Source organism: Colobus angolensis, unplaced genomic scaffold, assembly GCF_000951035.1.
Source record: "Colobus angolensis palliatus isolate OR3802 unplaced genomic scaffold, Cang.pa_1.0 Scaffold131, whole genome shotgun sequence".
Lineage (NCBI taxonomy): Eukaryota > Metazoa > Chordata > Mammalia > Primates > Cercopithecidae > Colobus > Colobus angolensis.
The window spans coordinates 5,478,807-5,492,922 of record NW_012114364.1 but is presented as its reverse complement, the minus strand read 5'-3'; the positions used below and the strand labels follow the sequence as shown (position 1 = coordinate 5,492,922).

The 14,116-nt window shown below is 35.1% G+C and overlaps 1 long non-coding RNA gene across 1 annotated transcript in view; it reads right to left on the bottom strand.

The window, feature by feature from the left end:
* LOC105506095 overlaps nt 1–13,877 on the bottom strand; it is a 32,046-nt gene extending 18,169 nt beyond the window's left edge. The window contains exons 1-2 of the long non-coding RNA XR_001000869.1: nt 13,437–13,877; nt 13,112–13,344 (exon numbers count right to left, since the gene is read on the bottom strand). This is a non-coding gene — a long non-coding RNA (uncharacterized LOC105506095). The remainder of the gene's footprint in view (nt 1–13,111; nt 13,345–13,436) is intronic.
* Between the last annotated feature and the right edge of the window lie 239 nt (nt 13,878–14,116).

Genomic DNA, 14,116 nt, shown 5'->3' with positions numbered 1-14,116 from the left:
AAGCGATTCTCCTGTCTCAGCCTCCTGAGTAGCTGAGATTACAGGCACCTGCCATTATGCCTGGCTAATTTTTTTTTTTTTTTAATATATATTTTAGTGGAGATGGGTTTCATCATGTTGGCCAGGCTGATCTTGAACTCCTCACCTCAGGTGATCTGCCCGCCTTGGCCTCCCAAAGTGTTGGGATTACAGGCATGAGCCAGAGTGCCTGGCCTATTCATTCTTTAAAAAGGAAATTCTAGCACTTCATCTTATTTTAATTATTTACCTGATTAGGTCACACTTACCTAGGATAATTTTCCTAATTTAAGCCAATTGAATAAAGATTTTAATTACCTCTGCAAAATCTTTTATAGCAACACATATATTAGTGTTCGAATAACTGGGAGAAGGTATGTACACCAGGGCCTAGAAATCTGAGGTGGAGGCGGTCTGAGAATGCTGCCTACCTCGGGATTTCTTTAAAAGGTTTTTAAGCATTAAGATGATAAATTATTTTTCACCTGCTTAAATTGTCTTTCTGAGCCAAATTTACACACTAAGGCTTAGGCTTTTATTCACAAAGATAATTTCCTTCCAGATGGCACCAGAGAGCCATTTTAGATTAAAATTTAATTTTAGATTGATAGCCATTGTGACTGGTGTGAGATGGTGTCTCATTGTGGTTTTGATTTGCATTTTTTTGATGATTTATGATGATAAGTATTTTTTCATGTTTGCTGGCCCCTTGTATATCTCCTTTTGAGAAGTGTTCGCGTCCTTTGCCAACATTTTAATGGGGTTATTTGGTTTTTGTTTGGTGGTTTGTTTAAGTGCCTTTCAGATTCTGAATATTAGACCTCTGTCTAATATTGCACAGATTGCAAATATTTACTGCCATTCTGTAAGATTGTCTATTTACTTTTGATAAGTGTTTTGCTGTGCAGAAGCTCTTTAGTTTAATTAGTTCCCACTTACAAATTTTTGTTTCTGTTGCAATTGTTTTGTGGGACTGAGCCAAAAATTCCTTGCCAAGGTTGATGTTGAGAAGGGTATTTCCTAGGTTTTTTTCTTGGATTTTTTTTTTTTTTTTTTTTTGAGGCAGAGCCTCGCTCTGTTCGCGATCTCGGCTCACTGCAAGCTCTGCCTCCTGGGCTCACGCCATTCTCCTGCCTCAGCCTCCTGAGTAGCTGGGACTACCGGCACCCGCCACCACGCCCGGCTAATTTTTTTAGAGACAGGGTTTCACCGTGTTAGCTAGGATGGTCTCCATCTCCTGACCTCGTGATCCGCCCGTCTCGGCCTCCCAAATTGCTGGGATTACAGGCTTGAGCCACCGCGCCTGGCCTCTTCTTGGATTTTTATACTTTGAGGCCTTACATTTATATATTTAATTTGTATATGGTGAAAGGTAGGGGTCCAGTTTCATTATTCTGCATATGGTTAGCTAGTTATCCCAGCATCACTTAATGACTAAGGGGTCCTTTCCCCACTGCTTGTATTTGTCAGCCTTGTTGAAGATCAGATGGTTGCAGGTGCACGACTTTATTTCTGAATTTTTGATTCTGTTCCATTGATCTATGTGTTTGTTGTACTAGTAAGATGCTGTTTTTGTCACTGTAGCCTTATAGTACAGTGAGAAGTTGGGTAGTCTGATGCCTCTGGCTTTGTTCATTTTGCTTAGAATTGCTTTGTCTATTCAGGTTCTTTTTTGGTGCCATATGCATTTTAGAATAGTTTTTTTTTTTTTCTAACTCTGTAAAAAATGACTCTGGTAGTTTGAGAGTAATAGTGTTAAATTTGTAAATTGCTTTTGGCAGTATGGTCATTTTAACAATATTGATTCTTCTAATCCATAAGCATGGAATGATTTTCCATTTATTTGTGTTGTCCCTGATTTCTTTCAGCAGTGTTTTGTGGTTCTCATTGCAGAGATCTTTCATCTTTGTGAGCTGTATTCCTTGGTATTTTATTTTCTTTGTGGCTATTTTAAATGGGACTGCATTCCTGATTTGGCTCTCAGCTTGAGCATTATTAGTGTAAAAATGCTACTAATTTTTGTACATTTATTCTGTAACCTGAAACTTTGCCAAAGTTATTTCTCAGTTCTTGGAGACTTTTGGTGGTGTCTTTCGGATTTTCAAGGCACAGAATCATATCATCTGTGAGGAGAGATACTTTAACTCATTTTCCTATTTAGAAACCTTTTATCTCTTTTGCTTGCCTGATAACTCTGTTTAGCCCTTCCAGTATTATGTTAAATAAGAGTGGTAAGAGTGAGAATTCTTGTCTTCTTCTATCTCTCAAAGGAAGTGCTTCCAGTTTTTGCCCATTCAATATGACATAGCTGTGGGTTTGTCATAGATGGCTCTAATTATTTTGAAGTATGATCCTCTGATTTAGTTTCTTGTTTTTTATCATGAAGGGCTATTGAATTTTATCAAAAGTTTTTTCTCTGTCTATTGTGGTGATCATGTGGCTTTTGGTTTTAATTCTGTTTATCTGGTGAATCACACTTATTGATCTATGTGTGTTGAACCAACTTTGCATCCCAGTAATGAAACCTACTTGAACATGGTGATTTAACTTTTTGATGTGCTGTTGAATTAAATTTGCTAGTATTTTGTTCAGGAGTTTTGCACCTATGTTTATCAGGGATATTGGCCTGGGATTTTTCACTGTGTCTTAGCCACGTTTTGGTATCAGGATGATGTGGGTTCACAGAATGAATTAGGGAGGAGTCCCTCCTCTTCAATTGTTTGAAATAGTTTTAGTGGAAATGGTACCAGCTCTTCTTCATACATCAGTTAGAATTCAGCTGTGAGTCCATCTAGTTTGAGACATTTTTAATTGGTAGGTTTTTCTTATTACTGATTCAATTTCAGAACTCAACATTGGTCTGTTCATTGTTTCTGCATTTACATGTTCATCACAGCATTATTTATAATAGCAAAGATATGGACTCAAGCTAGGTGCCTATCAATGGTGGATTGGATGAAGAAAATGTGGTACATATACACCATGGAATACTATGCAACCGTAAAAGACAGTGAAGTCGTATCTTTTGTAGCAATGTGAATGCAGCCGGAATTAATGAATTAATTACTATTATTACTATATAATAATCATTATTATCATTATTAGTGAATTAATGCAGGAACAGAAAACCAAATACTGCATGTTCTCACTTATAAGTGAGCTAAACATTATGTACTCATGGACATGAAGATGACAACAATAGACACTGGAAAACACTAGAGTGGAGAGAGAGAGGAAATGGGGCAAGTGTTGAAAAATGAACTGTACAGATACTAAGGTCTGTACTTGAGTGACAAGATTATTCATACCCCCCAAAAAAAGAAAAAAAAGGAAAAAATAAATGTTAACATTACACTTGTCAATGGATATTCAGTCTTAGATGACATTATGAGGTTGATGTTTCACTATTACAGACTGAATATTTGTGTCTTCCTCAAGATCATATGTTGAAATCCTAACCTCCAGTGTTACTAAATTTGGAGAGGGGGACCTTGGAAGAAACAATTAGGGGTAAATGAAGTCATAAGGATGGGACTTTGTTCCCTAAGGATTAATGACCTTGCAAGAAGAGATACCCAAGAACTCACTTTCTCTCTCTGTGCAAATGAACCAAGAAAAGACTCATGCGAGGACACAGAAAGAAGGGACTCAGCAAGAAGATGGCCATGTACAAGCTAGAAAAAGAGTCCTTGCCAGAAACCAAATCAGCTAAACCTTGATCTTGAACTTCTAGCCTCCAGAGATATGAGAAAATAAATTTCTGCTGTTTAATAAAAAAGAAAAAAGTGGTATTTATTAAACTAATATGAGAATATAAAATGATGTACCATGTCTGTTGCAAAACAGAATTTTATTTATCAAGCTAAGCAATTTAGAGAAAAATATTATACCTTCATTCATTTAAAAAACTAATAATGAAAATAAAAACTATACCTTTTTAGAAAAAAAGAAAAGAAAAGAAAATGTAGTACATATAGGTTATGGAATACTATGCAGCCAGAAAAAAATGAAGTAATGTTCTCTGCAGCAACATGGACACAGCTAGAGGTTATAAATCTAAGTGAATCAATGCAGGAACAGGAAACCAAATGCTGCATGTTCTCACTTTTAAGTGGGAGATAAGTACTGAACACACAGGGACATAAACATGGCAACAATAGACACTGTAGACTACTAGAAAGGGGAGGGAAGAAGATAGGCGTGGCTTAAAAGCCTAGCTATTGGGTACTGTGTTCACTACCTTGGGTATAGGATCCATACCCCAAACCTCAGCATTACACAAACTACCCATGTAACAATCCTGCACCTTTACCCCTTGTACCCTATGTATCGTTTTTTTCCTTTTTGTTTTTGAGACAGGTTCTCACTCTGTCACACAGGTTGGAGCACTGTGGCGTAATCATAGCTTGCTGCAATCTCAACTCCTGGGCTCAAGTGATCCTCCCACCTTAGCTCCTGAGTAGCTGGGACTACAGGCACATACCAATGTGCCTGGCTAATTTTTTTTTATTTTTTTTTAGAGATGAGGGTCTTACTTTGTTGCCCAGGCTGGTCTCTAACTCCTGGGCCCAAAGTGATACTCTTACCTCAGTTTGCCAGAATACTAGGATTACAGGTGTGAGCCACTCTGCCTGGCTATGCCATGTCTAAAATTAAAGTTGAAAATGTTTAAAAACAACAAAATAGTTCATGCCAGGTATAAAGGGCTAAATAAGCTTCCTCAAAGTCAACTTCAACTCACCCTCTCAAATTGTATCTGGAAATGTTAATTAGAAATTTCCGAATGTAGCTTTACATATCCGAGCCGTAATGGGCCATCTCACTCACAAAGGAGGAGTAGGTATGATTAGTAAAAAACAAAAAGAAAGGAATAATCCATCTTTTGGAGTTGTGATAATGAAAAAAACACAATGACATCATTTTAAGTCCCAAAGCTTAGACACTGGTAGGTCTGATGCAAACAAAATGGCAGAGTAGCCAGAAGCTTACTAGAGACAATCAGAGAAAAAGAGAGCAAATAAAAGCCCATCTATGATGTAGACAATTCTAGAGGAGGCCTGTGCCTGTGTAATAGGTTTACCCAGACAGAAACATGAAATCTACATGCGGGGGTATATTTAAAAACATCTCCCAAGACTCACACAAATCAACGTGTCTGAAGCTTCACTGGCAAATGGGCTTACACACAACCTCCGACTGAACATTGACAGAAAAATAAGCTACTCTGACCCAGACGTGACTCCTAACCAGTATTCTAAATAATATCATAGTCATTCCTGGCATTCTCAAAAAAATCACACCTGTAATCCCAGCACTTTGGGAGGCCGAGACAGTGGATCACAAGGTCAGGAGATTGAGACCATCCTGGCTAACACGGTGAAACTCCGTCTCTACTAAAAATTCCAAAAAATTAGCTGGGCCTGGTGGCGGGCACCTGTAGTCCCAGCTACTCGGGAGGCTGAGGCAGGAGAATGGTGGGAACCCGGGAGGTGGAGCTTGCAGTGAGCCGAGATGGCGCCACTGCACTCCAGCCTGGGTGACAGAGCGAGACTCCACCTCAAAAAAAAAAAAAAAAGAAAAAGAAAAGAAAAAAAGAAAAAACATGTGCGTGCCCAAGACTGCACACTCTCAGTAGTGACCAGAGAGAGATCCTCTAAGCTATTGTTCCTGGTTGAATATGCAGAGACATGTAAAATTCCTGAACTGTGCTAGCAGTTTCCAAACCACAAACACACACTAATGGTAAAGAGTAAAAATCTAACTGGCTAAAGAGATTTACATGTAACATTTGACAAATTAGTAGCTATACTGACCAGGGTGGCCAAAGAAAAAACAAGGGGGAATATGTGAGCAATGACATCAGAATCTTCTCCCTATAAGGGAAATACACGGCATAGAATTATTTCAGTTAAGCAACTAAGCAAATTTTAAAAGACCAAATAAGCAATACAACCCCAGGAATTATCAGTATCCAGGACTGGTAAAATAGATTATCTGAAATGTTCAGTTTTCAACAATATAATGGGACATACCAAGAAATAGGAAAGTGTGACTTATAAATAAGGAAAAAAATGGCTATAGAATATGTCTTTAAAGTGACCCTGATAGTGGAGTTAGTGGATAGAAACTTCAAAGCAGCAATTACAAATACTTTCAAAGAACAGAAAGAAATCAAGCTTAAATAACTAAAGGAAGGTATGATGACAATATATTATCAAGTATAGAATACCAATAAGGAGACAGATATTATTAAAAAGTAACCAAATTAAAATTCTATAGTTTAAAAGTAAAATAACTAAAATGAAAAAATAATTAGAAGAGTAGAAATGAGCTAGCAGAAGAAAAGAATAGTGAACTTGAAGACAGATCAGTAGAGATCAGGCAATCTGAAACAGAATAAAGAATAAATAAAAATTAACAGAGTCTCAGAGAAATGTAGAACACCATTAAACACACCAACATACATTTCATGGGACTAACAATGGAGAAGAAAGCAAAGGACAAAATAAATAAGCAAAGAAATAAAAGTTGAAGATTTATTAAATTTGATGAAAAATATTCACGTAAAGAACCTCAGCAAATTCCAAATACAATAAGTACAAAGAGAAAAACACCCAGACATATCACAGTCAAAATGCTAACAGACAAAGAGAAAATCTTGAAAGGTGCAAGAGTAAAAAGGAATCATCACATCAAGCTGACAGCTCATCGGAAAGAAGGGGCCAGAAGGTAGTGGGATGACATATTCAAAAAGCTAAAAGTAAAAAGAGTGAAAAATAAATTTATATCTAGCAAGACTATCTTTCAAAAATGAGGGTAAGATAAGACATTCCCAAGGAAACAAAAACTGAGAGAATTTGTTGCCAGTAAACTGCCTTAAAATAAATAGTAAAAGAACTTCTTCAGGTTGAAAGCAAGTGACAATAGACAGTAGTTCAAAGCTATGAGAAAAACAAAGAGTGCCCATAAAGGTAATTATGTAGCTAATTGAAAAATAGAGCATAATTGCTTGCTCTTGTCTTTTCTTCTTTTGACTGATTCAAAAAGCAATTGCATAATACAACACTCTGGCATGTAACACAAAGATATGTCATGTATTTGACAATCACCATTCAAGGAACTGGGTGAGAACGAAGTTATGTTGGACTAAGGAAATGATACCAAGTGTTATCTCACACCACTAGACGGAATAAAAAGAAACAGAAAGGGTAAATAAGAATGTTAATATAACAGGCTCTATACATATATATTTGCTTCTATTTCTTTGGTTCTTTAAAAAAAATTAAGATTATATAAAGTAATAATTATAAAAATGTATTGTTCAGTTTGTAAACTTTATAGAAGTAGTATGTATGAGAGTAATAGGACAAAATGGAGGGAGGAAATGTAGCTGTATAGGAATAAAGTTTCTGTATTTTATGGGTATTAAATCAGTATCAATTTAAATTGGGCTTTCATAAGTGAAGACATACATTGTAAGTCCTAGAAGAACCACCGATAAATATTTCAAAATGTGATTTAAAATTTACTAAAAATTAAACTGTTACATTAAACATAAACTGCTTAGTATAAAAAAACACAAATAGATACAGAAAAAAGACATGTGACGCACAGAAAACAAAAGGCAAAATGGCAGATAAAATTCTAAACATATCAATAATATTAAATGCACATGGGTTATACAATCTCACCAAAAAACAAGGACTTTTGAATTAGATTTTAAAGACTGTGATCCAATAATAATTTGTCTGAAAGAGACATAAATAGTTTGAAAGTAATAGGATGGAAGAAGATAGACCACACAACTATAAATGAAAGGAAAGCAGGAGTAGCTATTTCATGCTTTTAAAAATATCAAAAACCTGACAAAATTTTAGCTGGACTAACCAAGAATCAAAAACTAAGAGAAGTCTGAAATCACTAAAATCAAGAATGAAAAGGGAATGTTACTATTTATTGTGTTGAAATAAAAAGATTGTAAGGGAATATAATTACAAACAACTATAAACCAACAAGATGAGCTGCATGAAAAGAATTAATTTCTTGGAAGACGCAAAGTACTAACTCTTACTCTAGTATAAATAGAAATTCCAGATAGATCTATAATAAGCAAAAGATTGAATTGATCATTTTAAAACTTCCTGAAAGAAAAGCCAAGTACCATATGTTTTCACTGGTGAAATCTATCAAACATTCAAAGAAAAACTACTATAAATACTTCAAAAATTCTTTTAATAAATAGAAGAGTTGGAAACAGTTTCCAACTCATCCTATGAGGGCAATAGTATCCTGATACTAAAACTAGAAGAAAAAAGCTATGACCTAATATTGCTTATGAATATATTTGCAAAATTACTCATCAAAATACTAGCAAACCAAATCCAAGGTTTGCAAATCCAAGGATTATACACCACGAACAAGTAGGATTTATCCTAGGAACACAAGGTTGATTTAACATCCAAAAATTAATTAATGTAATAAGCCATTTTGACAGAATAAAAGAAAAAAATATTATACAGTCATTTTGAAAACATTTGATGTACTACAAATACATTTCATGATAAAAATACTCATTTATACCTAGTAAAGACCATCTACAAAAAATTAATAGTTAACCTCATACTTAATATTTTCACCCTAATATCAAGAACGAGGCACAGATGTTCGACTTCATCACCTTAATTTAACATTGTGTTGGAGTTTCCAGCCCAGGTAACTAGGTAAGAAGAGGGAATAAAAGACATCTAAATTGGAAAGAAGGAAATAAAACTATCTCTATTTGCAGATCACGTTATTTTGTATACAGAAAATCCTAAGGATTACACTAAAAACATGTGAAAGCTGAAAAATAAAAGATCAATTTCTAAAAATCAGTTATTTCTATAGGCTAGCAATGAAAATTATGCATTTGAAATTAAAACATTTCCAACCAAAATGGCATGAAAAAGAACAAAATATTTAAGTATAACAAAAAGGTTTATAAGATGTGTACACTAGAAAATACAAAACATTGCTTAAAGATATTTAAAAAAAACCCTTAAATAAATAGAAAGACATCTCATGTTCATGGATTGAAAGACTAATAACGTTAAGATGGCCATTACTTCCTAAATTGGTGGAAATATTCAATGCAATCCCTGTCAGAATTCTTGCTGGCTTTTTTGAAGAAATTGACAAATTGAAGTTAAAATTCATGAGGAAATGCAAGGGACCCAGAATAGTCAAACGATCTTGGCTCATATTTCCTGATTTCAACCCTTACTGCATAGCTACAGTAATCAAGACAGTGTGGTACTGGCATAATTACAAACATATGGTCAATTTATTTTTGACAAATGTACCAAGAAAATTAAATAGTGAAAAAATAGTCATTTCAACAAACACTGCTGGGGAAACTGAATGACCACATTCAAAGGAAAAAAGTTGGAACCTTACCTCAAATCATATGCAAAACAAAAAACAAATAAAAACAAAGAAATAAACAAACAAAAACACAAAAACTCAGAATGGATCATAGACTTAAACATAAGGGATTAAACTATAAATTCCTGCCAAAAATGTAGGAGTAAATCCTAATGATCATGGGTTAAGAAACTTCTGTAGGTAACACGTTGAAAACATAAGCAGAAAAAAAAATAAATTAAACTGTATTATTTAAAAACTTTTATGCTTCAAATTATATCCTCAAGGAAAGAAAAACACAGAATGAGAGAACATATGTCTGATAAATAACTTATATCCAGATATTTAAATGAATCTTACCATTCAGTGAAAAAGACAGTCACTCAATTTTAAAATGGTGAAAGGAATTGGATAGGTATTTTATCTGAGAAGATATACATATGACCAATAAGTATATGAAAAGTTGTTCTACATCATTAGTGAAAATCAAATCAAAACCACAATGAGGTACTATTTACACTTACTGGATGGCTATGATAAAAAAGACGACAACAGCAACTTTAGCAAAGATGTGGAGAAATTGGAATGTGTATATGCTGCTGGTGGGAATGTAAGACGGTGCAGTCACTTTGAAAAAGAGTCTGGCAGTTTCTCAAAAGTTAAACATAGTGTTATCATATGACCCAAAATTCCATTCCAATGTATATATCCAAATGAAATGAAAATCTATATCCATACAAAACCTTGTTTATGATTATTCGTAACAATACTATTCACAGTGGCCCAAGAGTGGAAACAACCCAAATATCTGTCAACTGAAAAATGTGTCCATACAATCTGGCATATCCATACAATGGAATATGATTTAGCAATAAAAAGAAATGAAGCATTATTTAATGCTATGGCACAACGACTCTTAAAAACATTATGCTAAGTTAAAGAATCTAGCCACAAAAGAACATATTTGTATTAAATGGCCAGAATAATGAAATATATTAGTAAGTTGCTTAGGGTTGGTATAGAATAGGGATTGACTGTTAATGGGAACAAGGATTTTTTTTTTAGGATGTTGAAATGTTCTAAAATTCAATTGTGCTGATGGCCATGTAACACAGTGAGTAGACTGAAAAATGTTAGATGGTATACTCTAAATGAATAGGTTGTATGGCATGTGAATTATTTTCAAGAAAGCTGTTTGAAAACAAAAACAACAAAAACAAGTGATTCACAAGATCTGGGATTTTCAAAAGCTGAGCAAGAATGTATTGAGGAGCATATGACAAAAGCTGGTACATCTTAGGCTTCTGGGGTCATAAGTTACAGAAAAAGAAAAAAAAACACAAAGAAACAGAGCAAGTTTACCTTAGAAATATGCTGAAGGTGATTCTCCAATTCAAATAAATGAGAGGACTAGGGGAATTCTTTTCTGTGCCACAGATTTCAAAAATGTCGAAGCTTACCCTTATTAAATGACTGAATTAAAGCGTAGGACTAAAATGCTTGCTCACAAGGAAGTGTGAAAGCACGGAGCTCAAAAAATAAATGGAATTAAGAGGGACTAAATTAAATTTAGAGGTGAGATAGGGAGGGAGTAAAACAGCATATGGTGACTGGAGCTGCTACCAGTGTAAATTTCTAGACTTTGCAAGAAGGCAGCAGTAGCTCAAATGGCAGCATGAGGAGACAGTTTGAGTAGGTGGCTTCCCTCTGAAATGATAGGTGCTTATTCAAAAATATTAACCCCGTGATGAGAACTTTCACTCACTTGTGTTTCACATAAGTGTTTATGCACTGAAATTGACTGCCTGACAGCTCATTATGGCTAAAATAGAGATTTTCCCCATTTCCTCTTCCTTCAGATATTATTGAGTTTCTGCTATGGTCTATGGCAGAGGTTAACTCTGGCTAGACATTAAAATACCGTGGGTTGAGATGTCCCTAAATAGACGAATGGATAAATAAACTGTGGTTCATCCAGACACTGCAATATTATTCAGTAATAAGAAGAAATGAGCTTTCAAGCCATGAAAAGACATGAAGAAAACTGAGATATATACTGCTAAGTGAAAGAAGTCAATCTGAAAAGGCTACATACAGAATGATTTCAACTAGGTAATTTATCTGGAAAAGGCAAAACTGTGAAGACAGAACAAAAGAAAACAGCAGTAGTTGAGAGCCAGGGGTTCCAGTGAAGGGAAAAAAGAATGAATTGTTGGAGCATAGGGGAATTTAAGGCCAGTGAAACTATTTTGAATCATAAGTAATACTGTGTATATGCCATCCATTTGTTAAGACCTATGTATGTACAACACAGAGCGAATGTTAGTGTCAACCACAGACTTTAGTTAATAATTATTCATCAAAATTATGTCATCAGTGTAGCAAAGGTACCACACTGGTGCAATATGGGAACTCCCTGTACTTTCCACTCAATGTCTGTAAACTTAGAACTGCTTTTATTGTGGTTACTAAAAAATAATAAAAACGTTGGGAGATTTAAAAAATACATCTTTACACAGTCCTCATTCAAAGATGCTGATTTAACTATTATTGGGTAAGATATTAGTATTTTTTTAAAGTATACAAGACAATGATAGTATACATTTGGGAATGAGAACTAGTGGTCAATGACAATAGTATGTTATTATAATAAAATTTTATGAAGAAATGTCTAGGTATTGGGGTTTGGCTGGTTATCTAAATTTGTCAGAAATGGACCAGGGCTATGAAACTATGATATATTTTATTAGTTATTTGACTTTTTATGGCATGATTTTTTTTTTTTTTTTTTTTAATGAGATGGAGTCTCACTCTGTCACCCAGGCTGGAGTGCAGTGGCATAATCTGAGCTCACTGCAACCTCTGCCTCCTGGGTTCAAGTGATTTTCCTGCCTCAGTCATCCGAGTAGCTGGGATTACAGGTATGCACCCCCATGCCCAGCTAATTTTTGTATTTTTAGTAGAGACAAGGTTTCCCCATGTTGGCCGGAATGATCTTGAACTCCTGATCTCAGGTGATCCACCTGCCTCAGTCTCCCAAAGTGCTGGGATTATAGGCATTAGCCTCTGTACCCCACCAGAATATTTTGATTTTTTTTTTAACGAGATATGTGAGAGACTTTGGCTATGTTCAACTTTATTAGTGCTATGGCATTCATAGCTTTTACAATAGGTGAAACATAGTATAGCTTCAAGTATCAAGACTTCTTGCAGAGATTAAATGGAATAAGAAATTGAGAAGAACTTTAAATTTTTAGGCTTCAAATTATTTTACTTAAATAAAATATTGATATATTAAATGTAAAATTTCTTTGAACATTTTAAAATCTTTCTGTGAAACTTATAATGGAAGGGGATTTATATCAAATATGGAGTATATTTTAGCTGTTATTTTATCTTTGGTACATCACAAAGTTATCACAAAGTTAATCTTATTGCAGAAAATTTGATGAGATATAACGAAATATAGGTTGACATAATTTTAGCTGGGAAATAGTAAAGGACATATAATTTGGACTGAGCAAATCTTAGAGTTAGTTTGTTTTTTCTGATGGGCTGTGGAGCTTTTTGTGGGATATACCTTATGAGTTAGAGGATCACAGATAATCCAGGGAGAAGTCATTGGTATTTTGATTGGAGCCTCTTGGGTATGGAAGCAAACTAGTCCTGACAAAAATGCTAACATGCTTACCTGAGAGGGACAATCATAACCTAAGATGACCTTACGTAAGATGTTCAAATCCAATAGGTAAGAGTGCAAAAGGCTTGAAGGATTGGTGATGGCTACTTCTATCTCTACTATGTCTTCCCTAGAGAGGATATTCTCATGACAGGCTGCACAATAGAAACACTTGAGACGTTTTCAAAAATCCTGATGTCCAGGTGACAAGCAGACTAGTTAAATAAGAATATCTTGGAGGAGACCTAGCATCAAAAAGAGAGGCAGCACTTATTCTTTTGTGATTTGGAAGAATACACTGCATATGTATAGATCACCTATTTCTTTCTTGTCTCACTTTGAAATTGGCCTGACTGCAGAGAGATGCATTATCTATCTTTGCATCTATGCTGTGATTATTACTGGGCTTGTGACTAGGTAGGTAAATCTGACAAATCTGTGGTGAGTTATTAGCAGTTTGCCCTTCTCCAACTTAGCTTTTATCCCCAATTAAAGCTGACAGCTTGATCCCTGTCATGCTTCCAAATATATCTCTCAATTTGTTCCAAAATAAGGACCTAATTTACTAGCGCATTATGTCTGTGAAGCACTTATGAACCAGAGAAATTTCAAGGAACCCAGTTGCTCGAAATACATCTGGCTTCTAATAAGATTCTATTCTCCTGTTCTCTCTCACTCTTTCTTTGGGGCTGGAGGCTGCATGTTCAGCTTTATTCTCTTTTTCTCCGGATATGTCTGTCTTTGAGTCCTTTGATGACTCATGGTGAATCTAGGTTTCTATGACACTGGTTCTAACAGCAGTTGAACAATACCTTATAACTCCAGGAACCAATGCCAACAAGTTGTATTCCTGAATCTCAAAACGTAAATTTCCAAGAGAAAATAAGATTATCTTATTTTGAAATATATGCTAACTTCTCTTCTCATCAACTGTGCTAGCTGGAAAGTCACAAGTTGCACAGAAGGCTGCCCACTCCTTCATCAGTCTGGGTCTGAGGATGTTTCCCAGAAAGGTGT